Genomic DNA, 27370 nt, shown 5'->3' with positions numbered 1-27370 from the left:
CTTCTAGAATGTTCCGATTGTTTCTCTTGGTGACATCTAACTTACGCCCCATAAACTGGACAAAGTGCACTTACGACTTGATTAGGTGTCATTCATCATTTTGGCAAAATGCTGTCCTGATGATAAATACAAATAAATTTTACTACCTCAGTTCCCAAAGTGTGTAGTTTGAGTCTGTTTTCCAATGAAGATGAGCTTCTCATTTACTGACTCTGGAACCCTGAGCAGCTCTCCTGTGTGTCAGAGGTTCCCATACTTTGGGATTTTCATGGAATAGTAAAGTTTCATGAAGAACATGGAGACTGAGACTTCGTTTTGCAAAGTAAGACTGCTTACAAAGAGCAACGGGTACCAGGGTGTGTGGAGGGCTCAGTCGGTTAAGTGTCTGACTCGATTTCAGCTCAGGTCTTGATCTCAAGGTTTCTGCAATTGAATCCCGTGTCCAGCTCTGTGTCGGGCTCTGTGCTGACAGTGCAGAGCCTGCTTGGGATTCTCTGTTTCCTTTTCTCTCTGCCCCTCCCCTGCTCCCTCTCTCTCTCTCTCTCTCTTTCAATATAAATAAATAAACATTTAAAAAAAAAGAGCAACAATTCCTATTTCTTTTGTCATCACAAAGCATGTTTAATTTTAATTACTTAAAGTAATTAATTTTATGTTAATTATTTAATTATTTATAATGTCACTTTAAAAAAGAAGAATAGATTGAAAAAATGAGGAAAGTTAGAGTCTGGGAATACTTGGCTATTTCTTTAAATTGAATAATTTAATCGTGGGCGAAAAAATAATCCAGTGGCTCTTATTTCTGTTTTCTAGATTTGTGACCAGTTTGTTCTGGGCAGTGTGGTTTTAAACTTCATTGTTATGCTTTTTCCAGAAAAAGCGGTGTATAGGAGTACAAAGAAAGCCCCACAGGCCCATTCCCATGGAATATTTAGAGGCCATGTGGGTTCCATCACCTGATGCTATAAAACTCACCTCCTGTCCCACAGGCTGGACCTCACTTTGGGAAGCACAGTGATTCTGGCTGCTCTTGAAACACGCTCCCAGATCTCAGCGTTAGTAGGAAACCTGGAGTCATGCACATGTCAGACCACAGCCCTGTCATGAAACACAGGGGTCAGTGCGTCTCTGTTCCATAGACACGGGGATGGAGAATGGGAAGAGCAGGTTTTAATCCCTGAGTATCCTGACACTTGCCGTCTAAACTTCCCGTCCCTGTCCTTCCTTCCACATTACATAGAAGCCTGGAATCCTCATCCATGAGAGCCACGTAAACATTTGTTAACACAGTTATCATGCTGCTTGCTGACATCTTTCATTTCCTGAAGACGAGCACAGTGGGAGACAAAATGATTGAGAGTAGGGATGGCCTAGGTCCCACCCAGCCTCTCCTGAGCTTCTGGCATTTGGAAGGATGGTTTGTCCTTCCATAAAGCCTGGCTTTTTATTGAAAGGCAAGAGCTCAAAGCCTGAATATTTGACTCTTATTTTCATCTCTCCTTTACTACACTTCCCAAGGCAATGGATGCTTCTGGTGAATCAAGGGTGGGTTGCATAAAATAAAGTCAATAAAAATGAACATAAGCCTTCCAAAAATGTTACCCTCATCACAGTTGAAATTGGAGGGCTGGGAGGAGAGGGGAGTGGGGAGTTAGTGTTTCATGGGGACAGAGTTCAGTTTGAGATGAGGAATGTTCTGGAAATGGATGGTGGTGAGGGTTGCAACAATGTGACTGCACTAAATGAAAATGGTTAGAAGGGGTCAATTTTGTTACGCGTATTTCATCACAGTAAAAAGCAATTCAACTTGCTTCCCAGTGAGCAGGTGAGTGTGGGAAGTTGTTTCCCTCTCTCCTGGAAAAAGAACAAGCAACAAGTCGGGCACGATGGTGGCGTGTGGTCTCAGGAGGGCAGTGCTGACCTCCTGGGGTCCAGCTCCCTGGTGCAGTCCTGTGAGTGTGACCAGCCAGCTGGGACCTTCTGCTGCCCCACCTGTCTGGATCACAAGCTCTGAGCAAGCAGGGGTGCAGCAGGCTGTGTATCTTCCCTGCAACAGCATATTTCCTGTCCGGCCCCTGGAAATACATGTGTGGTGTGTATATTGCCCTATGGTGCCCGGAAAAGGCTGCTGTGGGCCCACATTTCACCTGTGTTCAACCCAAGCCCTGTGTAGCTGGGGCAGGATCTTCTCCTGTACAGATGATTATAGGCACCAAGCCTGACGTTTCTAGTAACACCATTTGGCACAGGTTGGATTGGATATTGCCCAGGCTGCTGGGATTCCTCTGAACTCATTGAGCCTCCACTATGTGAATCAGGGGGCATCAACTGAGAACAGTTCCCTTTGCAACAGGAAAGCATACAAGTCAGGTGGAGGAGACTAGAGGGTGGGGAAGTAGTCCAGACACAGGAACCCAAAGCTGAGCGCACGTGGCTGGTATGACAAAAATGTCTTAACCCATTAGAGAGTCTGACATTTTCTTTAATTGTTTGTAAACCTTTATCCTTGTTAATGTCTGAGTAGAACTAGAAGAGAACTATCATATTTCACTATTCTTCTTAAAATAAAATGTGACTTGTAAGTACTCAAGTAAAATCTAGTCTCTTTGTTTCTTTAAGGAGCTTCTCCTCCCCATGCCTGTACAAGTGTCCTGGGGTCTTAGGGACAACTGTATTTGCTGCCCTTTGTCATCCCAGGATGTGTGACCTGATCATTTTGTGGCCAAAGGCAGTGCCTGGGAATCTTCCAGAGCCACCCGTTCTAGGCCCAAGCCATGCACAGCCTGAATGCAAGCAGACTCCTGCCCTTGGCCTTTGAGAACCCCCTGCCCTTTCCCAGTATTGGGGAGACACTTCTCCCTTCTCGTCCATAGACAATGGACACTTCATACCTTGATGACAGTGACCTTAAAGGACATTTTCCTTTTGGGCCCTGGGATTAGGACACCCTTTTTCTCTCTTCAAAGTTTGGTGCTCAAGACTCTTGTGGACTCAGGAATTGTATTCAGGATGTCAAATGCTGAACAGTGACTCTTTCCTCTTTTTGTTCCTGCTATTCAAATCCTGATCTTCTGTGGGACAAAGATGTCCCTGACTGTAGAGGGGTCATGTCCCCAGAAAAGAAACATAAACCTGAAAAGAACACTGACATTTCTGAAAGTATCACTGTCATGTATAACATAGGTCTGCAGGCCGCTACAGGGCCTCTCTCAACATCTGATACAGTCTCCCCTCAGCCCTGATAACCATACCTCAGGACCTACTCTAGAAGAAATAACCCAGGGGTGGAGGAGTTTTCTGCTAGGAGAAGAGAGTTGTGGTTCCTGGGGGGAGAAGGGAGGATCTCCCCATGAATCAGTGCAAGTCACAAAGGAGGCACTTTCCAGAAATGTTGAATGGACACAATGGCAGAGGGTTAGAGACTGTGCCTGGGGTAATGACATGGGGCCCCAGGGAAGACTGTGCTCTCTTGGTTGCTGTCCCCAGGACTGCAGCATAGAGCATTAGCTGTTGTCCTCTGCATTCTCTTTGATTATCTTTAATGACTGCCAGCCTTCAATCCTGGGGCTGGTACTACCGTGTGGTGCTATGTGCTATGTGCTGGCTAGTGCAGAATTAATTCTATGAGAGAAGGTAGGCTGCTAATATTCTCTCAACATGATGGTGATTTTTATCTTTATTTTCAAGGCTTCAGGACTCCTTCACATAGTTCCAGAGTTCTTGACCATGATTGTGCTGTACTGGCTATCAAATATTATGCTCTCAAGTTTGAATTTAGAGGCCTTGATCATTAAACTTCTTTGTCTTCAGTGGGACTTCATGGCTAAATGTCAGCTCACCTTTCCACACATCACTTCTGAGACAATCCTGGGTGATCCTGATAGTTGTTAACCAGCAGAGTGTGACCCCAAATCCAACAACCATAATGGGGGCCTCTCAGCCCTGGCACCTCTGGCAATCAGATGATACCCATGGGTCCTGTCTCACAATAATGCTCTCAAATGTTTGAAATAAAATACATGTACTAACAAGGTAACTGGATATTGAAATATATTTATCAAAATATATCAATCAAATTGGGTAACATGATAATATGTGTACCTCCAGTGGGGGATCTTCTAAGTGTTCTAACTTCAAAATAGTGACAAGAGTAAATACTTTTATAAGATATCTAGACCAACCACAATTGATATGAAATATCTGATTTCCTATGATGACAAAGTCATGGGTACTGTAAATATTACTCTGATTTGTTGGTGACATATAGTTGAAGGGAATGCTAATTTTTAGTCAAGAACAGTAAAAAGAATCATTTCTTCCCTACAAATTCATGTCCTTTGTCATGAATTGTATTCTGCCCCAAATTCATATGCTAAAGTCTAATGCCCAATGTGACCTTGTTTGGATATAAAGCATTTTAAGATGTAATTGATGTCAAATGAGGCCATAGGGTCAGGTCCTAATATGATAGGTTGGTATCTTTGTAAGAACATGAACAGAAACAGATCTCTCTCTCTCTCTCAGTCTGTGTCTTCCTAGCTCACATAGCAAGGAAAGGCCATTTGAGGACACCACAAGAAGCTGGCCATGTACAAGATAGTAAGAGAGCTCTTACCATAAAGCCAATCCTCTATCACATTCAGCTTGAACTTTCAAGCCTCCAGAACTGTGAGAAATAAATTTCTACTATTTCAGCCACCCAGTCTGTGATATTTTGTTATGGTAGCCTGGCTAGCCAAAGACAGTTTAAGACAGGCTAAGACTAAGAAAGGACCCACCCCTATCTCCCCTCTTTGCTTCTAGACCTGTAAATAGAGTCTAGTCCCAACAGGCCCCTAAAGGTGAGGTATGAAGTGTGACCCATGAGGAGGTGCACTATACTCCAAAGGAACTACTCGAGTTTTCTAACTTATGTAACCAACTCTGGGGAACATGTATAAGAATGGATCTTAAGGGAGTGAGGCAGTGGGGAGAAGAACATATACTTGGATAAGAATGAATTCATTGATGTGAATTCATATCTCTTCTCCCTAAGAAGAGGTTCTGCATTTAATGTTGCAGCTTGGGTCTAGCAGTTTGTTTGGTTGGTTGTGATACACGGACCAAAAGATCCATAGTGAGTGAGTTGGAAATGCTGGACCTGCCCTGGTTTAATGTAGAGGCAGGGATTCACAGGTATAGGAAGGTTGGAATGTTAGATTGGATTTATCACTTAAGACATTCACACCCACACTGGGAGGATGCAGAAGACGTATTTTTACCACCTTGTGAGAAATGAATTTGTGACAGGCCCAGTGGCAACACTCAGCAGCCCAAGGCAGGGCCGGTGCCATCACTGTGATGGACAGCAGAGTCAGAGCAGAAATCAGAATTGTCTGCCTCATGCACACCTGTGGTGTTGGCTGGTTGATCACAGTGTTCCTAGAACTAAAATAGATAAAAAGACTGCTAAATTTTAATGAAGCAGAAAAATTCCAAGTCAAGTGAACAAGAAGCTACCCTGAATCACAAAACAGAAGATAATACCTCTCAATCATTCCCAGACTTGAGTCAGTTTATAGACCCAGAACCCTTGAATGAAGGGGAGTCTAGGTCCCCCTAAGGAAGGACACTGGTACACTACCAAAAATTATCCTGTTTATCTTTCTACCAGCTATCCCCAATGTACCTATGGCATTTTACCAGGATAACTCTACATTGGAAATAATTAGACCTTCTAAGGACTACTAGACACTCTGAATTGGCACTAATTCCAGACCTCAAATATCACCATGGTCCAGTAGAGTATAGGCCCATGGAAGTCAGGCAATCAATGGGGTTTTGCACAGTTCCATTTCCCATTGGGCCTGATAGGTCTTGAAACCATCCTGTGGTTATTTCCCTGGTGCTAGAATGCATAACTGAAATAGATATATATAGCCATATATCTGGCAGAATCCCCACATTGGTTCCCTGATGGGAAGTGAGGATGATTATGGTGGGAGAGTCAAGTGGAAGCCACCAGAACTGCCTCTACCTGAGAAAACAACCAAAAGCAACATCACGTTGCTGGAGAGGTTGCAGCGATTAGTGCCACCATCAAGTAATTTAAGGGTGCAGGTGTGGTAATTCCCACCACGTCCCTATATGCCTCTCCTATTTGGCCTGTGGAGAAGACAGATGTATTTTGGAGAACATGGGTTATCATAAGCTAAACTAGGTGGTGGCTTTAGTTGCAATGAAAACCAAATGTACTTGCATTAGTTGAGCAGATTAACACTACTCCTGGTATTGGTGAGCATCTTTGATCTGGCCAAATGCCCTTTTTCTAATCCCTGTCATAAGACCAACCAGAAGAAGCTTGCTTTTAGCTAGAAAGGTCAGCAATACACTAAGCGTGTCCTACCTAAGGGATGTATACACTTTCCAGTCCTATGTCATAGTTTAGTTTCCTTGGATCATGATTACCCCTCCTTTCCAGAAGATACCACTGTGGTCCATTACACCTGTGACATTATGTTGATTGGACCTCTGAGCAAGAAGTAGCAACTTCTCCAGACATATTCATAAGACTTTTATGTGTTAGAGGATGGGAAATAAATCAGACAAAAAATCAAGAACCTCTACTTCAGTGAAATTTCTGGGTGTCCAGTGGTATGGGGCAGGGTGAGATATCACACCTAAGGGGAAGGATAAGTTGTTGCTTTTTTTTTACAACCAAAACAGAGGTACAAGGTTACCTTTGGATTTTAGAGGCAACATATTCCTCATTTGGATATGTTACTCCAGCCTATTTGCTGAGTGACCCAAAATACTGCTTCTGTGAGTGAGGTAAGAATAAGGTTCAGTTGCTATTCAGGCCACTTGGTCACTTGGGTCGCATCCAATGGTGCTTGAAGCATCAGTGGCAGATAGGGGTGCTCTTTGGAACTTTTGCCAGTCCCCTATAGGTGAATCACAGCACAGACCCTGAGGATTTTAGAGGAAAACCCTACTCTCCTTTTGATAAGTAGGTCTTGGTCTACCTTATCATGCCTTAGTAGAGACTGAAAATTTAACCACAGGTCATTAGATTACAGTGGGACCTGGGATGCCTGTCATTCATGGATGTTATCTGATGCACCAAGCCATAAAGTTGGACATGCACATCAACACTCCTTCATCAGATGGAAGTGGTATGTGCACAATCAGGCCCAAGTAGGCCCTGAAGGCACAAGTAGGTTATTTACCTTAGGAAGGGGCCCAAATGCCCATGTACCCAACCTCTGCCTTCTCTTTCCAACCTGCACTTATGGCCTCACTGAGATCTCTCTATAGTCTGTTGATAGAGAAAGAGAAGACTGGGGCTTAGTTTACAGTTGGTTCTCTATGATGGACAAGCACCACCCAAAAATAGACAACTGTAGCACTGAAGCTCCTTTGGGACATATTTGAACAGTGGGGAAGGGAGATCCTATCTGTGGACAGAACTTCTAGTGGTGCATGTAGTTTTTCTCTTTGCTTGGAAGGAGAAATGGCCAGACATGGGATTATATTCTGACTCATGAGCTTGGCTGATGGTTTAGTAGGATGACCAGAGACTTGGAAGGACCATGATTGGATAAATGGCCCCAAGGAACTTTAGGGAAAAGGTATGTGGGTAAACCTCTCTTAATGGGTAGAAAATATGAAGATATCTGTGTCTCGTGTGAATGCTTACCAAAGGGTGAACTCAGCAGAGGAGGATTTTAATAGGAGTGGGTAAGATGACCTGTTCTATGAATAGCATTCAGCTTCTTTCCCCAGCTACCCCATTCATTGCCCAACAGGCCCATGAACAAAGTGGCCATGGTGGCAGGGATGGAGGTTGTGCATGGGCTCAGCAACATGGACTTCTACTCACAAAGGTAACCTGGCCATGGCCACTGCTGAGTGCCCAATCTGCTGGCAGCAGAGACCAACACTGAGTCCCTGATATGACACCATTCTCCAGGGTGATCAGCCAGCTACATGGTGGCAGGTTGATTACATTGGACCACATCTGTCATGGAATGGGCAGTCTTCTGTTCTTCCTGGAACAGTCTGAATACAGCAGATTTGCCTTCCTTGCACAAAATGCTTCTGTCAAAACTACAAATCCATGGATTTGTAGAATGCCTTATCCACAGTCATGGTATTACACACAGCATTTCTGTGTTCAAGGACCACACTTTGCAGCCAATGAAGTGCAGTAATGGTCCCATGCTCATGGAACTCATTGGTATTATGTTCCCTGCCATCCAGAACAGCTGGCTTGATAGAATGGTGGAATGACCTTTTGAAGGCTCAATTACAGTGCCAACATGGTGGCAATACATTTAAAGCTAAGGTAAGGTTCTCTAGGAGTTTGTATGTGGTGTGATTCAGCATCCGATATGGTGCTTTTTCCCCAACAAACAAGATAAAAAGGTCTGAGAATTAAGGGGTGGAAATGGAAATGGCACCACTCACTATTACCTCTAGTGACCTACTAGTAAATTTTTGTTTATTGTTCTTATAACCTTATGCTCTTCTGGCCTAGATATCTTAGTTTAAGAAGAAAATAGTGAAGCCACACAACAGTGAAGCTATTGGTGTGGAAGTTAATACTACCTCCCAGCCACTTTGGGTTCCTCATGCCTCTGAGTCAACAGGTAAAGAAGGAGCTCATTCGTGTGAATGTTCCTTACTTGCTACTCCACAGTGGAGGTAAGGAAGGGTATGTCTGGAATACAAGAGATCTCTCTGGGTGGCCTATGATTAAGGTCAATGGAAAATTACAACAGTCCAATCTAGGCAGGACTAATAATGGCCTGGACCCATAAGAGATGAAGGTTAGGGTCACCATATCGTGTAAAGAACCACAACTAGCTCAGGTGCAAACTGAAGGTTAAGGAAATACAGAATGCCTAATGGAAGAAAGTAGTTATAAATACCAGCTATGTAGGACCACGTGACCAGTGCCAGTGATGGAGACTGTAATCGTCATGAGGATTTCCTTTCTATTTTGTTACGAATACATTTCTGTTTGTGTATATGTGCGTGAGCATAGAATATTAAAATTTAATTTAATTTTTTAGAGAGAGAGCAAGGGAGCAAGTGTGGGAGTGGGGCAGAAGAAGAGAGAGAGAGAGAATCCCACAACCCTGGGATCATGACCTGAACTGAAATCGAGAGTCGGTCACTCGACTCACCCAGCCACCCCTTTAATTTTTATTTTATTTTATTTATTTTTTTTAATATTTTTATTTATTTTTGAGACAGAGCATGAGCAGGGGAGGGGCAGAGAGAGAGGGAGACACAGAATCTGAGGCAGGCTCCAGGCTCCGAGCTGTCAGCACAGAGCCCAATGTGGGGCCCGAACCCACAGACCGCGAGATCATGACCTGAGCTGAAGTCGGACGCTCAACCGACTGAGCCACCCAGGCGCCCCTTTAATTTTTATTTTAATTCCAGTATAATTAGCATACAGTGTTATATTAGTTTCAGGAGTACAATAAAGAGATTCAACAATTCTGTATATTACTCAGTGCTCATCAAGATGAGTGTACTCTTAATCCCATTTACCTATTTGACCCATCCCCCACACCCTCCTCCCCTCTGGTAACCATCTCTTTGTTCTTTATAGTTAAGAATCTTTTTGGGGGGATTGCCTCTTTTTTCCCCCTTTGTTCATTTGTTTGGTTTCTTAAATTCCACATATGAGTGAAATCATGTAGTATTTGTCTTTCTCTGACTGTCTTATTTTGCTTAGCATTATACTCTATAGCTCTATCCATGTTGTTGTAAATGACAAGATTTCATTCTTTTTTAATGGCTCAATATATTATGACTTAATATATACATATCTTGAGTCATATATGTATACATATATATACACACACATCCATATATATGTTTGTATTTATACATATTATGTATGTATACATTTATATACATATTATAAATATATATATAAAATAGAAGCAGCCCAAGTGTCCACTGATAGGTGAACGGATAAAGAAGATGCAGTACACAACAGTGCATGAGTGTTTTTTTTCCTCCACATCCTCATTAACGCTGGTGGTTTCTTGTGTTTTTGATTTCAGTCATTCTGGTAAGTTGTGAGGTGATATCTCCTTGTAGCTTTGATTTGCATTTCCCTGATGATGAGAGATGTTGAGCATTTTTCCATGTCTGTTGACCAGTTGAATGTCTTCTTTGGAGAAATGTCTGTTCATGTCTTCTGCCCATTTTTTAAATCAGATTATTTGTTATTTGGGTGTTGAGTTCTGTAGGTTTTTTATATATTTTGGATACTAAGCCTTTACTGGATATGTCATTTGCAAATATCTTCTCCAATTCCATAGATTGCCTATTAGTTTTGTTGATTGTTTGCTTTGCTGTGCAGAAGATTTTATTTTGATGTAGTCCCAATAGTTTATTCTTGCTTTTGTTTCCCTTGCCTCAGGTGTCATATGTAAAAATGTCAGTGAAATTACTGCCTGTGCTCTCTTCTAAGATTTTTATGGTTCCAGGTCTGGTATCCATTCAGGACCTTAATCCATTTTGAGTTTATTTTTGTATATGGTGTAAGTAAGTGTTCCAGTTTCATTCTTTTGCATATTGCTGTCCAGTTTTCCCAACACCATTTGTAAGAGATTCTTTTTCTCATTGCAAGTTCTTGCCTTTGTCAAAGATTAACTGACCATATAATCGTGGGTTTGTTTCTGGACTTTCTATCTTGTTCTATTGATCTATGTGTCTATTTTTGTGCCAGTACCATACTGTTTTGATTACCATACTGTTTTGATAACTACAGCTTTGTAGTATAACTTGAAATCTGGAGTTGTGATACTTCCAGCTTTAATTTTCCTTTTCAAGATTGGTTTGGCTATTCAAGGTCTTTTGTGGTTCCATACAAATGTTAGGATTGTTCGTTCTAGCTCCGTGAAAAATGCTGTTGGTATTTTGATGGGATTGCATTAAATATGTAGATTGCTTTGTGCAATATGGACATTCAAACAATATTTGTTCTTCTGATCCATGGAATATCTTCCATTTGTTTGTGTCATCTTCAATTTCTTTCATCAATGTTTTATAGTTTTCAAAGTAGAGGTCTTTCATCTCCTGCTTAAGTTTATTCCTAGGTATTTTATTGTTTTTGGTGCAATTGTAAATGAATTTGTTTCCATAATTTCTTTTTCTGCTGCTTCATTGTCAGTGTATAGAAATATGACAGATTTCTGTACATTGATTTTGTATCCTGTGAATTTACTGAATTCATCTATCATTTCTCTAGTAATTTTTGGTGGAGTCTTTAGAATTTTATTATGTCATCTGCAAATAGTTAAAGTTTTACTTTTTCCTTACTGATTTATTACTTTTTCTTGTCCGGTTGGTGTGACTAGGACTTCCAGTACTATGTTGAATAAAAGTAGTGAGAGTGAACATCCTTGTCTTGTTCCTGACCTTAAGGGAAAAGCTCTCAGTTTTTCACCATTAAGAATGCTATTAGCTGTGGGTTTTTGTACATGACCTTTATTATGTTGAGATATATTCCTTCTAAACCTACTTTGTTGATGTTTCTTTTTTTTAAATCATGAATAGATTTACTTTGTCAAAGATTTTCCTGCATCTACTGAAATGATCATATGGTTTTTACCCTTTCTCTTCTTGATGTGATGTATCACATTCATTGATTTGTGAATATTGAACCATCTTTGCATCCCAGGATTAAATCCCACTTGACCATGGTGAATGAGTTTTTATGTATTGTTGGATTTGGTTTGCTAGTATTTTGTTGAGGATTTTTGCATATGTTTATAATAGATATTGATCTGTAGTTCTTTTTTTTATGTGTGTGGTGTCTTTTGTTTTGGTATCAGGGTAATACTGGCCTCATAGAATGAATTTGGAAGTTCTCTTTTCCTTTCTGTTTTTGGGATAATTTGAGAAGAATAGGTTTTAACTCTTCTTTCAATGTTCAGTAGAATTCACTGTCTGGTCCTGGACTTTTTTTTGTTGGGAGTTTTTGATTATTGATCCAATTTCATTATTGGTAATTGGTCTGTTCAAATTTTCTATTTCTTTCTGATTGATCTTTGGGAGGTTATGTGTTCCTAGGAATTTATCCATTTCTTCTAGGTTGTTTAGTTTGTTGGCATATAATTTTTTGTAATATTCTCTTACAATCTTTTCTATTTCTGTGGGATCGGTGGTTATTTCTCCTCTTTCATTTCTGATTTTGTTTATTTGAGCTCTCTCTCTTTCTCTCTGTGATGAGTTTGGCTAAAGGTTTATCAATTTTGTTGATGTTGTTAAATGAACCAGTTCCTGGTTTCATTTATCTATTCTATTGTTTCCTTGTTTTTAGTTTCTATTTTGTTTGTTTCTGCTCTAATCTTTATTTTTTACTTCTTTCTACTGGTTTGGGGTTTTGTTTGTTCTTCTTTTTGTAGATCCTTTAGGTGTAAGGTTAGATTATTTACTTGGAATTTTTCTTCCTTCTTGATGTAGGCCTGTACTGCTGTAAACTTCCATCTTAGAGCAGCTTTTGCTGCATCTCAGAGATTTTGGAATGTTGTATTTTCATTTTCATTTTCTCTATGTATTTTTAAATTTCCTCCTTTATTTCTTGGTTAACCTGTTCATTGTTTAGTAGCATGTTATGTAAACTCCATGTATTTGTGGTCTTTCCAGGGTTTTTTTTTTTTTTTTTTGTGATCGATTTCTAGTTTCAGAGCATTGTTTTCAGATAAGCTGCATGGTATGACTTTGACGTTTTTGAATTTGTTGAGACATATTTTGTGATCTATTCTGGAGAATATTCTATGTGTACTTGAGAAGAATGTGTATTCTGCTGTTTTAGGATGGAATGTTCTGAATATATCTGTTAAATTCATCTGGTCCAAGGTGTTACTTAATGCCACTGTTTCCTTGTTGATTTTTCTCTTTGGACGATCTGTCCATTGATGTAAGTGGGGTGTTAAAGTCCCCTACTATTATTAGATTACTATCAATTAGTTCCTTTATGTTTGTTATTAACTGCTTTAGGCATTTGGGTGCTTCCATGTGGGGTTCATACACATTTATAATTGTTAATATATTCTTATTGGATTATTCTGTTTATGATTATATAGTATCCTTCTTTGTCTCTTGTTACAGTCTTTGTTTTAAAGTCTATTTTGTCTGGCTTTCTTTTTATATCCATCTGCATGATAATTGTTTCTCTATCCTTTCACTTTCAATCCGCAAGTGACTTTATGTCTGAAATGAGTCTCTTGCAGGCAGTATATAGAAGGATCTTGTTCTTTTATCCATTCTGTCCCACTATGTCTTTTGATTGGAGTGTTTAGTCCATTTAAATTCAAAGTAATTATTGATAGATATGTACTTATTAGTATTTTGTTACTTATTTTATGTTTTGTTGTTGCTGTTTTTCTCTGTTCTTTTCTTCCCTTGCTCTCTTCTCTCATGAGTATTTGGCTTTCTTTAGTGATATACTCAGATTCCTTTCTCTTTATTTTTGCTTATCTATTACTGGTTATTAATTTGTAGCTACCTTTATTCTGCATATAGCAGTTCATATTAAGTTGATGGTTGCTCAAATTTGAACCCATTCTTGACTCCTCTCCCTCCACACACATTTTAAGTATATGGTGTCATACTTTACACCCTTTTATTTTGTGAATTTCTTAACTGATTTTTACAGATATACTAATTTTTTACTGCTTTTGTGCTTTCCACTTCTCTTACTTTTACTTATGGTCTTTCCTTTTCACTCAAAGAGTTACCTTTAACATTTCATGTAAGTCTGGTTTAGTGGTTATGGATTCCTTTAACTTTTGTTTGTCTGGGAAACTTTTTATCTTTCTTCTATTCTGAATGATAACCTTGCTGGATAGAATATTCTTGACTATAGATTTTTTTCCTTTCAGCACTTTGAATATATCATATATCATGGTATTTTTTGTTGATTTTCATTATACTATTTACTTATCAAGGAGATAAATACATATCATTCCGGAACCTTATCTCCTCTTTGGGGAAAGGAATTAGTGCATTTTCATTGCATTAGCTTAGTTGAGCCATGTTAGGCAGAATTATGCCTCATATCCCAGGAAGATTTCTGCCCCAGGGCACAGATTTGAGGTCAGGGCCACATGACCTTACAAACCTTATGCTCTTTTGTGGTAGACAGACGCTTATGATATTACAAACCTGCAGGAGAAACTGGCTTTGGGGACCATCTCACTCTGTGCTGCTGCCATTCTAGCCCCCTGCCATCTTGATGACCCAGCTGACTACCTACAGGCCCCCTTCTTCACTGCAGGCTCCTCTCAGTATTGGTTAAGGGGACAGAGCCTTGTGACAGGCCCATGGCAATGACAGTCTTCATGTGACTATCATTGCTGTCTGCAGATGTGGAGCTATTGCTAACAGTCTGATTTCTGGATACCTCACTGGGGGGTTAATAATAAATAAGCAATAATACATTTGTGCTCAGAAAAAAATCATGTGATTGGGATGTGAAGGAAGAATGACACCAGTTCATATTTTCCTGAGACTGCTAGAGAGTTGTTCTTCATTGAACCTGTATACATCTAAAATAGAGATAAGGAAGAAAAGAGGAAGACTATATGCTTTCTATTCACTTAGACTGGTTTGTACATGGCCACTTGTGGCAAAAAGTGACATGCCACATGATTCTATTTTAAGAATTGATTACCCACTACAGATCATTATAGACAGTACTAATCTGTTGTTTTTTTTTAAATATTAAAGACAAAGCAAAAACTCTCGTAATGAGTTGAGTTCTACCATAGAGAAGTCCTCAGAACAATTTGAATCTGTAGATTCCCAACTAACACATCCAGTGTGGGCTAGGATGGGTGTGTGGGGGAGAACTCTCACACACTGTGTGAAGATATGAATTGGCTTAGGATTTTTAGAGGGCAATTAGAAGATATCTGCAAAATTTTAATGAGAATACTAATGGATTTAGTATGTTCCCCAAGAATCTAAAGAAGTATCCACACACATGTACAAGAATATTTGTACAACACTTATATTGGAAAAATATCAATCTGAGGACAGGTCAACATCCCCCACCAGATATGTCCCCATGGTAGAATTCCACATAACCATATAAAAGAACCACATAGATCTACATGTACTGACATAAAGGATGAACATGCTATATGATTGAGTGAAAGTAAGTGGCATATAAGTTTTAATCTGATATACATGAAAAAAGAAATCACACAGTTTAATTTATTCCTTCCTTAGGCAATGGATTACATAGAAAAAATGCCTGATAAACATTGTACAGGCTATTTTTTTTTTTTATTTCCACTAATCCGTCTGCTGCTCCAAGTTAAGCTTTGATGTCCAGAATCCCTTCAAGTTTTTTCAGCTTCTATCCTGTCCGGTGGAGAAGAGCAGCCATCTTCATCTCTCACGCCAAACAATCCTGTTCTTGGGCCTTAAAAGGGAATCCCAGAAGAGTAGTGTTGTCTGTCCATCCAGCCCTATGGAGGCTTGCACCCATATGTGGAAATCAGGACTCATCTCTTAGCCATGCATAAAGTCTTAGTTTGTGCAAGTGGGCTGTTGGCAGAGTACCATTGGCTAGGGGGCTTATAAAGAACAGACTTTCTTTCTCAAAGTTCTAGAAGCTGAAAGTCTGAGATGAAGGCAGTCATTCAGAGGCAGACAAAACCTGAAGTTCCGTCACCTGGGGAAACACATTTGTGCCGAGTGGCCCGAAGGAAGTGTCTATCATGGAAATTACATTCCTTTCAGATTTGGACTAAGTGTCCACCCAAATTTACTTAAAGTCTGCAGGTTTTGTTAGTGTTTGAGTTTTCTGGAATTAAATATTGAAAGGCATTTATATAATTGACCACAACTCAAAATTAACGACTGAGCACTTGGAGCAGAATTATCCAGCAACCCTGCTGATTTTGTTGTAAGACACCTACACAAGTATGTCAGCCATCATGAAGCAGGCACATAAACACCAGTGAACAGTGTACCACAGAAATGGTCTCTGCTTGATGGAAGCATTGGGACAAAACTGAGAATAGATTAATTTGAGGTGAAGTCTTTGAGTCACAGCTACCTTCAACTTTCTTAGGTGGTCAAATTGAGATTTAATTTAAATTGCTAAGGTGTTCCCTTCAGGGTACTTGATCTCTTTTCTGCTGCTCAGCAGGAATTGATTGTCCTGATCATGTACCCTTCATTCCAAATGATGGAATCCAGCAATTTTGCTGTACTTTCTCAGTGAATGAGCCATAAAGAGAAAAGCCGTGTGGCTGGCATTTCCATCTCACTAGACATTGCTTTAGAATAGGGAATAAATTACAAAGAAAGTGATCAAGGATTATAAGACCCCCATTGAGTGGCCAGATGACAGCATTTGCTAAGCTTCATTTGTCTGGCAAATCTATAAAGGTGGTGTGGGAGATACAGGGAATGAAGGGTAGAAGGATTACAGACACCATAGCATAGAATTGTAATGCCTTCAGAATGCACTGGGATAGGGGTACCTGGGTGGCTCATTCTGTTAAGCATCTGACTCTTGATTTCAGCTCAGGTCATGATCTCGTGAATTTGAATCTCACATCAGGCTCTGCACTTTGTTAGCTTGGAAACTACTTGGAATTCTCTCTCCCTCTCTCTCTGCCTCTACCCCACTCATGGTCTCTTTCTCTCTCAAAGTAAATGAATAAATAAACTTTAAAAATTAAAAAAAATCTCTAACCTACTTACAACTCACACCAACAAATGTGAATTTAACTATGCACTAGTTGTATAAATGAAGGAAACAGCTTCAAATACCAGATTTCTGAACACTTAACATTTTTTAAAAATTCTAAAATATTCTGAGAAACAAGATTTTACTTAAAGGATTCACTATCTCCAATAATTTGGTGTCCTGGACCATATAAGTAATCTAAATAAATGGTAAACATTTTAAAGAAAAATTTCCCCAAGATGCATAAACATTATAAATCCTTGAAAGCCAGCACTATTGTGCAGTTTTTATTTTGTATGGGAAGACTTCGGTCATATAGTTCAGTAGAGATGAGTTCCCTCACAGCAGAGGAGAGAAACGGGCTTTCCAAACAGAAAAGTCAAATACAGAAGAAAAAACAGCTTTTCCCCTGAAGGAATGTCTGTTCCTGGGTCTCCCCTGCTTTTGCTCCTTCCCAGCAGGTGCACACATCTTAGCTTCCCTGGGAGATGGTCTAACACTCCACTCAGAAACACAGACTAAGGATCTAGGGGATTTTTTATTGGCTTACGAATAAAATGTGAAATCAGTAACGAATGGTTCTCCTACAGCTTTAAATACGAAAAATGCTATTTAAATCCTGTGTCAGCTGAGTATTTTATAATAATTTGCAGAAGAAAGTAAGGAAGATCCTGAGCTTCACAGGAGCTCATTCTGAGTTTGGACCGCTCTGTCTGCTAATGGCTGCCCTGTGGTTTCAGGTGAACCCAGGCTGCAGGCACTGGTGACCAGAGAAGCTGGAGGTCAGGCTTTCCTTTCCCAGGTGCTTTTCAGAGGGAGGCTTACTGTTGCCTCTTATTTCTACCACATCATCAAACACAGATAGTAGTCTATTTGGAGCACAGCTCTAGGGACAATAGATTCTTGGCTACTTTCTAAAGATTTTTTTTTTTTTTTCATAGAAAAGGCAGGTGTCTGCTCAATATCCTGATACAGATTTCCAATTTTTACAATGTAACTTTCATTTTTTGACTTGATCTTCACAATTTTGTGCTAACAAAGTTTTTATTGATGTAACTATCATTTGCATAGAGTAAAATCAACAGAGCTTAAATGTATAGGTTGTTAAGTTTTGATAAATGTATAACACCCATGGACCTGTATCTTCCACATCAAGGTATAAAAATCCCCATCATTCTAGAAAGTTCTGTTGTGCTCATTTCCAGCCAATACTACCCCTGTAAGTAACTGCTGCTCTGATATCTATCACCATAGATTACTTTTGCCTGTTTAAATTCCATTTAAGAGACTTCTATAGTATGTTTTTTCTCATATGTGCTTTCTTTTTCTTGATATAGTATTTTTAAGATTCTTCTGTGTTTTTGCATTAGAGATAGTTTGTTCTTTTTATTTTTATTTTATATTTTAACATTTATTTATTTATTTATTTATTTATTTATTTATTTTTTGTTTTGAAAGAGAGCCAGAGTGAGTGTGTGAGCGGGGGAGGGGCACAGAGAGAGAGGGAGAGATTGGATCTCAAGCGGGCTCTGCACTGTCAGCATGAAGCCTAATGCCAGGCTTGAACCCACAAACTGTGAGATCATGACCTGAGCCAAAATCAAGAATGGGATGCTTAGCCACCTCAGCCACCAAGGCTCCCTGATAGTTTGTTCTTTTTAATGTTTGAATATGAATGTACTATAGTGTGTTCCTTTATTCTTCTGTGGATGGACACCTCTCCATGTGTTTCTAATTGGGAGCTATTAAGAATAAAGCTGCTGTGAGGCTGGTACAGGACAGCCCACTTACCGGGTGGTGTACCTGAAGTGATGCCACATTATGTCACCCAATAGAACCTGACCCCTGTGGGCTACAAGATCATCCTTGGAAGCCAGGCACACATCCATCCCAGTGCAGTTGATCAAAGCTTTCCCTTCTTATGGCTGCTCAGAGTGGGGCAGTGGGAGATGTGGGCTCTGCCTAACACCCCAAAAAGATGGGGTAGTCTGGGAAAGAGAAATGAGGGTGGCATCCAGGTGGCCTCTGGGCCTGCAGTGACCTTGTCTAGATTTCCCATCACCCTTTGTTCCCCAAGTCCCACAGACCTGCACAGGGTTCCCCTTTCATAAAGGATTTGGAAGTGGCCACTGCGGAGAACATCCTGTCGTAGGGAGGTTTCCTGAATGTTTGTGGCGGGTAATGAGGCAGAAGGGGATAAGGGTGACAGTCCCTCCCCCACCACTAGGTACATCCTAGTGCACAGGACTAAAAGGAGGTTTGGCTGCACGTCTGATCAAATACAGGCTTTGATCATGCAGAGTCTCTTGTCCCAGGGCTGAGGGCACAGGCTCAGGGACCATGAACATGGCTGGGGCCGTCCCTCTGTAGCTGGGAACCACCCACTCCCAGATGGATGCCAAAGAGCAAGGGTAGAAGAGGTGCTCTGTCCTCTCCTTTCCCTCCCAAGGCCCCACCTTCCCAGTGGGCACCCTGAGAAAAGGGACAGCCTGTGCATGTCCTCGGCAAGCTGGCAGGTAGAAAAGATGAGCACCTGTGGGGAGCCAGAGAGAGAAAGAATGGCAGCATCAGTGGCCATCGGTGGCTCCAAATGGGCCCTTTGGTGGAAAAAGACACTCAAGCAGCTTTAGAAAAATAAAGTCAACCTCTAAATTATTCACTAACTTTAAAGAAATGCCAATGACCAATATGAAATTATAACAGAATGCACTACTAATCAAAGATGGGAACCTCAAAAGTGTTGCATTAAGTGGAAGAAGCCAGGTACAAAAGAAAACAGACCATATGAGTCCATTTATATACAATTCTAATAATGGCAAAACCATAGTGACAGAAGGCAAATCTGTGATTGCCAGGGGCCAGGCTTGCGGTTTGTGGCTGGGTGACAAGGGACAGGAGGGAAATCTGTGGAGGGATGGATGTGGTGCATATATCACTGGACACATTTGTTAAAACTCTTCAAATGTTACATTAAAATTTGGTGAATTTTACTCTTTGTACATAATATTTCAGTAAAGCTGACATTGAAAAAGAAAAGATTTTTAATTTAAGCATTATTTTAGACATTTTAACCCTTTGAAAAGATTTGACTCCTAGTCCAAGTCCTTCCTGTTATATTCTGTAGTTTATGAATGTGGATATGGAGGTCCAGAGAGAGAAGACGTGACTTAAAATCACATGTCCTGCTGGTGGTCAAGCCATATCTGGATTCCCCAGACCTTGTGTCTTATTAGCCTTTCTCTTCTGCCATCCTTCCCTTCACATGTAAACTGTGAGCATGTCATGTCTCACATTGTCACCCGAACAAGTCACAGGCACCATAAAATATCTGGCAGATACATAGTCCTTAATGTTTGACGTATAGTAGAGGAGGAAGATAGTATTATTATATAGTATTATTTCTATTGGAAGAGTAGAAGCACAGAGAGCTCAACTTACATGCCTGAGGGCACACAAGTTAGTCACACTTCGGTTTTCAATTGTACGATGGATGAGTAATTCTTACCTCATATGGTTGTTGCAAGGAGTGAATTAAATTAAATCAACCCTGTATGTGGAGTGCCTGGTGCATGAGTTCTCAATATACCATAAATGATGTTAACAGCAACATTTACGGTAATAAACATGATAATTATGAACACTATGGTGGACGTAATAATACTTGGATTTTATGATAGTAAAGTTGAAATTAGAACACTTTCCAAAGATATGCAAATGAACTGGTTTACAAGTTGTGAGGAAATGGACATTCTCAATTAGTACAGTTGGGAGTGCACATTGGAATAAATACTTTCAGCAAGTAGTTCCATTTTAAAATTGTTTTTAAATGATATTTGTGCACATCTACAAAGATACATGTGCAAGATGTTCATTATAGTGTTGCAAAGGAAGAACAAAGATGATCTAAATGCTCATCAGGAGGTGAAAAGGAGAATGTTAAAGGAATACTCTCTGTATTGAGCTGATGGATAGAGAGCATGGACCAGGAAGGATGTCCATGCTATAGTACTGGATCTGAAACAGAAGAGTTTGTAGAATTGATACCATTTATGATCCTAGACATTTTGCTAATTCCTTCAGTTGTGGGTGGGAGATGGATTCTGTACCCATTATGTTCAAAAGAACATTTTTTCCCCCTGAGAAAGAACTCTAAGGTGGTGATGGCGTTTGACGAAACCTTCAAGGACTGAGGGGCACGTGGCTGGTTCAGTTGGTGGAGCATGCGACTCTTGATCTTGGGGTTGAGTGTGAGCCCCATGTTGGGTGTAGAGATTCCTTAAAAATAAAATCTTAAAAAGGACCTCAAAGCCTGCACCAAATGCCACTGCCTGTCCTCTAGGATCAGAATATCAGCCCCTGTTTTCTCTGTGAACACAGAGGGACCTGCAAAAGGTGAATAGTGAGGTCGCCACAGGGACTCACTGGGTGGGTGAGGGGGTCAAGGAGTCCCTTCACTTGAAAATTAAGACCACACAGCAGGTAACAAATGAATGGGCTAGAGCTGAACCAGGTGGCAGACACTGGGTCCTGTGGCACATTTGATCCACGAGGGAGGGCACTACATAGCCTTGGTTGGAATGTCTTCTATTTCACGTGGTTCAGGACTTCTCTTTTTTATGATAAAATCTGGAGCCTTTCTCAGGCTCCCCCTATCACCCTATCAGGGGGATGGGATGGCTACATTGAAACCTGGGGACCCACAAAGTGAGAAACTGCCAAAATTTTAGGTCAATGCTGTGGAAAGAAAGTGTAGAGCTATATATTATCTAAAGGGAATGTTTGCCTGCTGCTCCACTGGATGCAAGCTCCCCCAGTGCAGGGAGTGTATCAGTGTTTGTTCTTCTTTGATTCCTTAGTGCAGGGCTAGACATAAAAGGGACTCAATAAGGATTTATTGAATGAATGAATGGCAAAACATCATTTCCTGCACCCAGTCATTGTACTGTCATTATCCTGAGCTCCTGCACTTCCTTCTCCAACACTTTATGCAATATCCCCAGGAGGAACAGAGTGCAGGTCATTTGCAAAGGAAGAGATGGAGAGGACCCCCAGTCCTGCTGATCTGGCTAGAGAGCTATTGGTAAGAGCAAGGGCCAGTTGTTTATGTCACTCTGAGGTCAGGCCTGGCACTCTTGACCCCTGCTGTGTAAATTAAGCCTCAACTCCTCAAGATCCTTGTCTCACACCTACCACTTTCCCTGGGATGGAATGGAAACATGTTTTACAATTCTGTCACCTTTTTGGGGGGATTTCAAATCCATTTACAGGTTCAGGTGAGCACTGAGGTCATAATGAGATAAAACACCGAACTCCCCAGAGCCAGGCTCTCCACTTGGACTTTGATGCTTGCTCACCTGGCATTAGGCTGAAAGGAGAAGACAGGTGAGCCATGCTGGCGCCCTCAGCTGGACCTCCACATTTTCCTGTCCCACCAGCTTCCAGAGGGGTGATTCGATATTTCTTGGCCTAATTTTAGATGTGGGGCACATTTGGTATAAAAAGAGGCCATAGTGTCTCCAGTACATTTGTATCACATTCCAAGAAAGAAGGAAGGCCATTCTTTGGAGCAGCCCCTGCCACCCAGCCTCTTGTCTGGCTGTTGCCTAGGCGTGCAGGTGTTCATACAGTGGCAGCTTAGTCCCCCTGCACAATCTTATGGAGCTGGGCTATAAGGACAACTGTAAAACCCATGTATCAGCACATGTACTTAGAGATCTTGAATGACTGAATGTGTTGAAGTCCATGGTACATTAAAATTTTTTATGCTTCTGGGATTATGTGGGGCCTGAACTTCTCCACTGGCACAGGTCTGTTCATGCCAGCTCGCTCCTGCCTCTGTGTCTGCCTCCATTGAGTGGGAGTTTGAGGAGTTGGATGCTCCAAATTGCTGGCAGCATCTGTATCTGGAAATTGGTGATGAGTCCCATGACTATCCTCATAGAGTGGCCATGTTTCCAGAACACAGAAATTGAAACATATGCAGAGATGTAAGTGCATATGATCACAGTCATGTTAAGCTGCAAAATTCTGAAAATGATTATATTTATGGCAGATTAGTTGACATAGAAGAGGTGCGAAGGACTTACATCTCCACATAGGGTTCACTTCCTAATACAGGATCCACTTCTGGCTCATGGTTTGGTAGCACTAAAGCAGTTGTCATGCTAAACTGAGTTGTGCAGAAGGAATTGGTGAAAGGTGCACGGTACTGCCCAAAAAAAGACAACCGAAAGACAGAGTTTACATGGTGCAGTAGTAGGGAGACCCTGGGCTTTCCTCATCCCCCAAACATAGCTATATTGAGGTCAGATCCCATGGAATACCCGGGAAATATATCTGTGGAGCAGCAGAAGGATCTCCACAGTTGGAGGGAGACAGTGTGGCAGATGCAAGGTGTGTGGATGTGCATTGGGGGAGAGAAAAACAGCGGTGCCGTGGAGGGAAGGAAGCCTTTCTGTGGAGAGACAAAAGGGAGAGAAAGAGAGGAGTTGAGAAAGTGTGGCGCCAAGTTTGCACAAGAGGAAAATCTCTCTGGGCCATAGAATGGGGAGCAAGAAGTACTGAGTGTCTGCAGGTTTTTTTTGTGTGTGTGTGTTGTTTTGTTTTTGTTTGTTTGTTGTTTTTTTCACACAGCATTTGGAGCTCAAACTCTGAGGTTTTGGAGCATGACTTTCTCTGGAGGGGATTGTGGCATGCGCTTCTGGGGAGGAGGGAGCCAGCCCTGGAGTGTAGAAATCTAGAAATCTAGAAATCTCCGGGGTGCACTGGGAGAGAACAGTCCCCTTCCTGGAGTGCTTTTAGAAGAGGGGTTATTGCCTCCCCAGGGACAAAAGACCCCGCAGGCGCCAGCCAAAGGACTTTCATTAGCACCCAGAGGGAATACAACCTTTGCTGCTTTCAGCAGTGCTACACCATAGTTTCTGCACACTGTGCAGGCGTGGGGACAGCGTGGAGAGGCTCTACTCTGGAGGAGGGGAGTGGATCCACACCATGCCAAGTTCTTTAAGACTTCAGGTTTTGAATTCCAGCTGTGGGCCCAAGAAAAAAATGCAGGAGAGTTGTGGTCTGTGAGGGCTGCCTGAACAGCTGGGGGGGGGGGGGGTGGGTGTCAAGATCCCTGGTCCTGGGAGGAGAGATTGGGGTGGTGCCATTTCCCACCCCCAATATCAGCATGGTGGAACTTCAGAGAGCGACACGGAGGCCCCCAGTGCAGGCAGGAACCCCCAGTGCAGGGGGGATCTGCTTACACCAAACCCTGCCCCCCACCCCGTGCCTGGCAACTGCTTAGTTACTGGGGCAAGACTGCTCTGAGCGGAGGCAGCAACACAGCGGATCTCTCCTCCAGACCAGCACAGCCAGCACCGCGCATGCCCCAACTGTGCAGAAAATCAAGTGTCTCAAAATGATACCCGCACTTCTGGTGGAAATAGGACCAGGCTTACTTTTTATTCTTTTTTTTTTTTTTTCCTTTGGAATCAGGCAAATAGTTTCTTTCTTTCTTTCTTTCTTTCTTTCTTTCTTTCTTTTTAAATTTTTTAATGTTTATTTATTTTTGACAGAGAGAGAGAGAGACAGAGCATGAGCAGGGGAGGGGCAGAAAGAGAGGGAGACACAGAATCTGAAGCAGGCTCCAGGCTCTGAGCTGTCAGCACAGGGCCGATGCGGGGCTCGAACTCACAATCCGCGAGATCATGAGCTGAGCCGAAGTCCGACGTTCAACTGACTGAGCCACCCAGGCACCCCAGGCAAATAGTTTCTTGTTTGGTTTTTTCATTTCCTTTTCTCTCTCTCTCTCTTTTTTTTGATCGGCTTTTTTATTCTTTTCTTTTTCTTTCTTTTTTCTCTTCTCCTTTTCCTTCCGCTTCCCCTCCCTCCCTCCTCCTCCTTCTTCTCCTCCTACTTCTTTTCCCTTTCTTTTTCTTTGGAATCAGCTTTATAGTTTTTTGATTCTTTGCTTGGTATTTTTTGTTCTCTTTCCTTTTCTTTCTTGTTTTTGGGCGTCAGGCTCCCTCCCCCCGCTTTTTTCCAGGCTTACTTCGACAAACAAATCAAAACACACCTATTAAAGGTCCAAACACTCTCCACTGCAAGCAAGGAAGAGCTCTGCAGAGGACTGACCAGTGGGATAGAGCAGCCAAAACACAACAGCAGAGTGCACACAGCATACGCCAGAAACACTTCCTGAAGTGCCAGGCCCTGGACAGTGTATGACCTCTTTTTAAATATTTTTTTTAACGTTTATTTATTTTTGAGACAGAGAGAGACAGAGCATGAACAGGGGAGGAGCAGAGAGAGAGGGAGACACAGAATCCGAAACAGGCTCCAGGCTCTGAGCTGTCAGCACAGAGCCCCCCGTGGGGCTCGAACTCACGGACTGTGAGATCATGACCTGAGCCCAAGTCGGACGCTTAGCCGACCAAGCCACCCAGGCGCCCCTATGACCCCTTTTTAATGTAGCATTACTTTCAGGTGCAGGAAGCATCAAGAATTTTTAAAACACGCAAGAGACAGAAACTTAGCCAAAATGGCAAGATGGAGGTATTGTCCCCGAGAGACAACCGAGAGATGTTGTTTAAAGAAACAGGCTTCAGTGTGAAGTTCTTGTCAGAAGATGTGAAGTCCTGTTATGCAGTATAGCTACTGCAACTGGAAATTATCAATAGCGGTGAAACCAGAGCAATACCTCATTGTCATTATACTACCTGGCCAGATTTTGGAGTCCCTTAATCACCAGCCTCATCTCTCAATTTCATATTTAAAGTGAGAGAATGTGGTTCCTTGAATCCTGAACACGAGCCTGCAGTAATCCACTGTGGTGCAGGCGCTGGGCAGTCAGGCACCTTTTCTCTGGTAGATGCTTGTCTTGTTCTGATGGAAAAAGGAGATGATGTTACCAGAAATAATTGTCACTAAATGTGAGAAAATATTCAGTGGGACTTATTCAGCCAACAGATCAACTCAGATTTCCATATGTGACTACCATAGAAGGAGCAAAATTTATAAAGGGAGATTCAAATGTACAGAACGGTAGAAAGAACTTTCTAAGGAAGACATGTCCTGCTTTTGATCATTCACTGACCAACATAATGACTGAAAAATACAGAGGGAATAGGATAGGCCTAGAAGAAAAACTGACAGGTAACAGGTATACAGGACTAAACTCTAAAATGCAGGATACTACAGAGGAGAACAGTGCAAGTGTTCCACAGAAACACAGTCAAGAGGACCAAAAAACTAACATGGTTCCGAAGGTGCAGCAGATGAAACAGAGGCTAATGAGACCGAATGTAAAAGAGAAATTTTTCCCAACTTTAAAAAGAAAAACAAAGAAACAGAAGTTTTCCCTAAAAATATATTTGAAGGAAAATTCTCCCTACTTGGAGAAAATTCTCCTTATTCTACTTACTTGGACATGGTCAGGCCAAATGGATAGACACTTAAATGGTCGTTACTTGAGTATATTCTGCAGCTATGAATTTTGAATGATTGATGTGCAAAGACCAGAAACAGACTCCAGAACCTACGTGTAGATTGCCTCCCATTTGCTTGTTTTCAAAGTAAACTTTACATCCAGGGAATGAAGAACACCACCAGCAGAAGACTTTGCAGAGCCCTCTAAGTGGATGTACTGGTAAGTTTTTTAATGTGTGTATGAAATGTAGAAAGATGTAAAAGAAATAAATCAGGAGAGACTACTTTGTACTGTATTGCCATTCCTACTGTATTTTTATACTTTTGGGGGGCATTAAGTACTTTTATTAAACAGAAAAAACATTTTTGAGCCTCTAGTCATTTCAATGCAATGTACTTTTGTAATCACATAAGAACTTCAGCCTTGGGGCACCTGGTGGCTCAGCTGGTTAAATGTCTAACTCTTGATTTCAGCTCAGGTCATGATATCATAGTTTGTGGGTTTGAGCCCCATGTCGGGCTCTGCACTGGCAGCGTGGAGCCTACTTGGGAGTTTCTCTCTTTCCCTCTCTTTCTGCCCCTCCCCCACTCACGTTCCCTCTCTCTCTCAAAATAAATGAATGAACTTAAAAAAATAAAAAGAACTTCAGCCTCAAGTATGTTTGAGGAAGAAGAGCTTCTGTTTCCTCAGAGATCTTAAAATGAAATTTTTAATGAATCGATTTTTAAAAAATCACATGGGGTTGCCAGCACATTTCAGTAGGGAAAGAATGCTCTTTTCAACAAATAATGCTGGGGACATCGAATATCCACATACCGAAGAATGAAGTTGGACCCCCTACTTTACACCACTGCAGAAATTGATACAAAATCGACCAAAGACCCAAATGTAAGAGGGAAAATGATAAAAAACTATGACACAGACATAGAGGATGAGCTTCATGATATTGGATTTAGTATTAATTTTTTGGACATCACTCAAAAGCACAGACAACCAAAGAAAAAGTAGAGAAGTTGTACTTCATCAAAATTAAAAACTTTTGTGCATTCAGGGACACTACCAACTTGATGAAAAAGGGAATTCACAGAATTTGAGACTATCCTTGCAAATGATAGCAGACTGGAGCCCTGTCCAATGCTGATAGAAGTACCAAAGGGTGCATCCACTGTGGAACACAGGAAAAAAAAAATGAAACACAGAGTTATCCGATCCAGGAAAGCTACTTCTGGATTTATACC

At 41.3% G+C, this 27370-nt stretch overlaps 1 protein-coding gene and 1 pseudogene across 1 annotated transcript in view; one reads left to right on the top strand and one right to left on the bottom strand.

The window, feature by feature from the left end:
* LOC112868732 (procathepsin L-like) overlaps positions 1-27370 on the bottom strand; it is a 174163-nt gene that overhangs the window by 68803 nt on the left and 77990 nt on the right. The window lies entirely within an intron of this gene.
* LOC112868650 (tyrosine-protein phosphatase non-receptor type 2-like) overlaps positions 1-27370 on the top strand; it is a 31992-nt pseudogene that overhangs the window by 2462 nt on the left and 2160 nt on the right.

This window comes from Puma concolor, chromosome D4 (assembly GCF_028749965.1).
Source record: "Puma concolor isolate L17-30 chromosome D4, mPumCon1.1.hap2, whole genome shotgun sequence".
NCBI classification, from domain to species: domain Eukaryota; kingdom Metazoa; phylum Chordata; class Mammalia; order Carnivora; family Felidae; genus Puma; species Puma concolor.
Note: the sequence above shows the minus strand (reverse complement) of the source record. Positions and strands in the feature narration are given on the sequence as shown.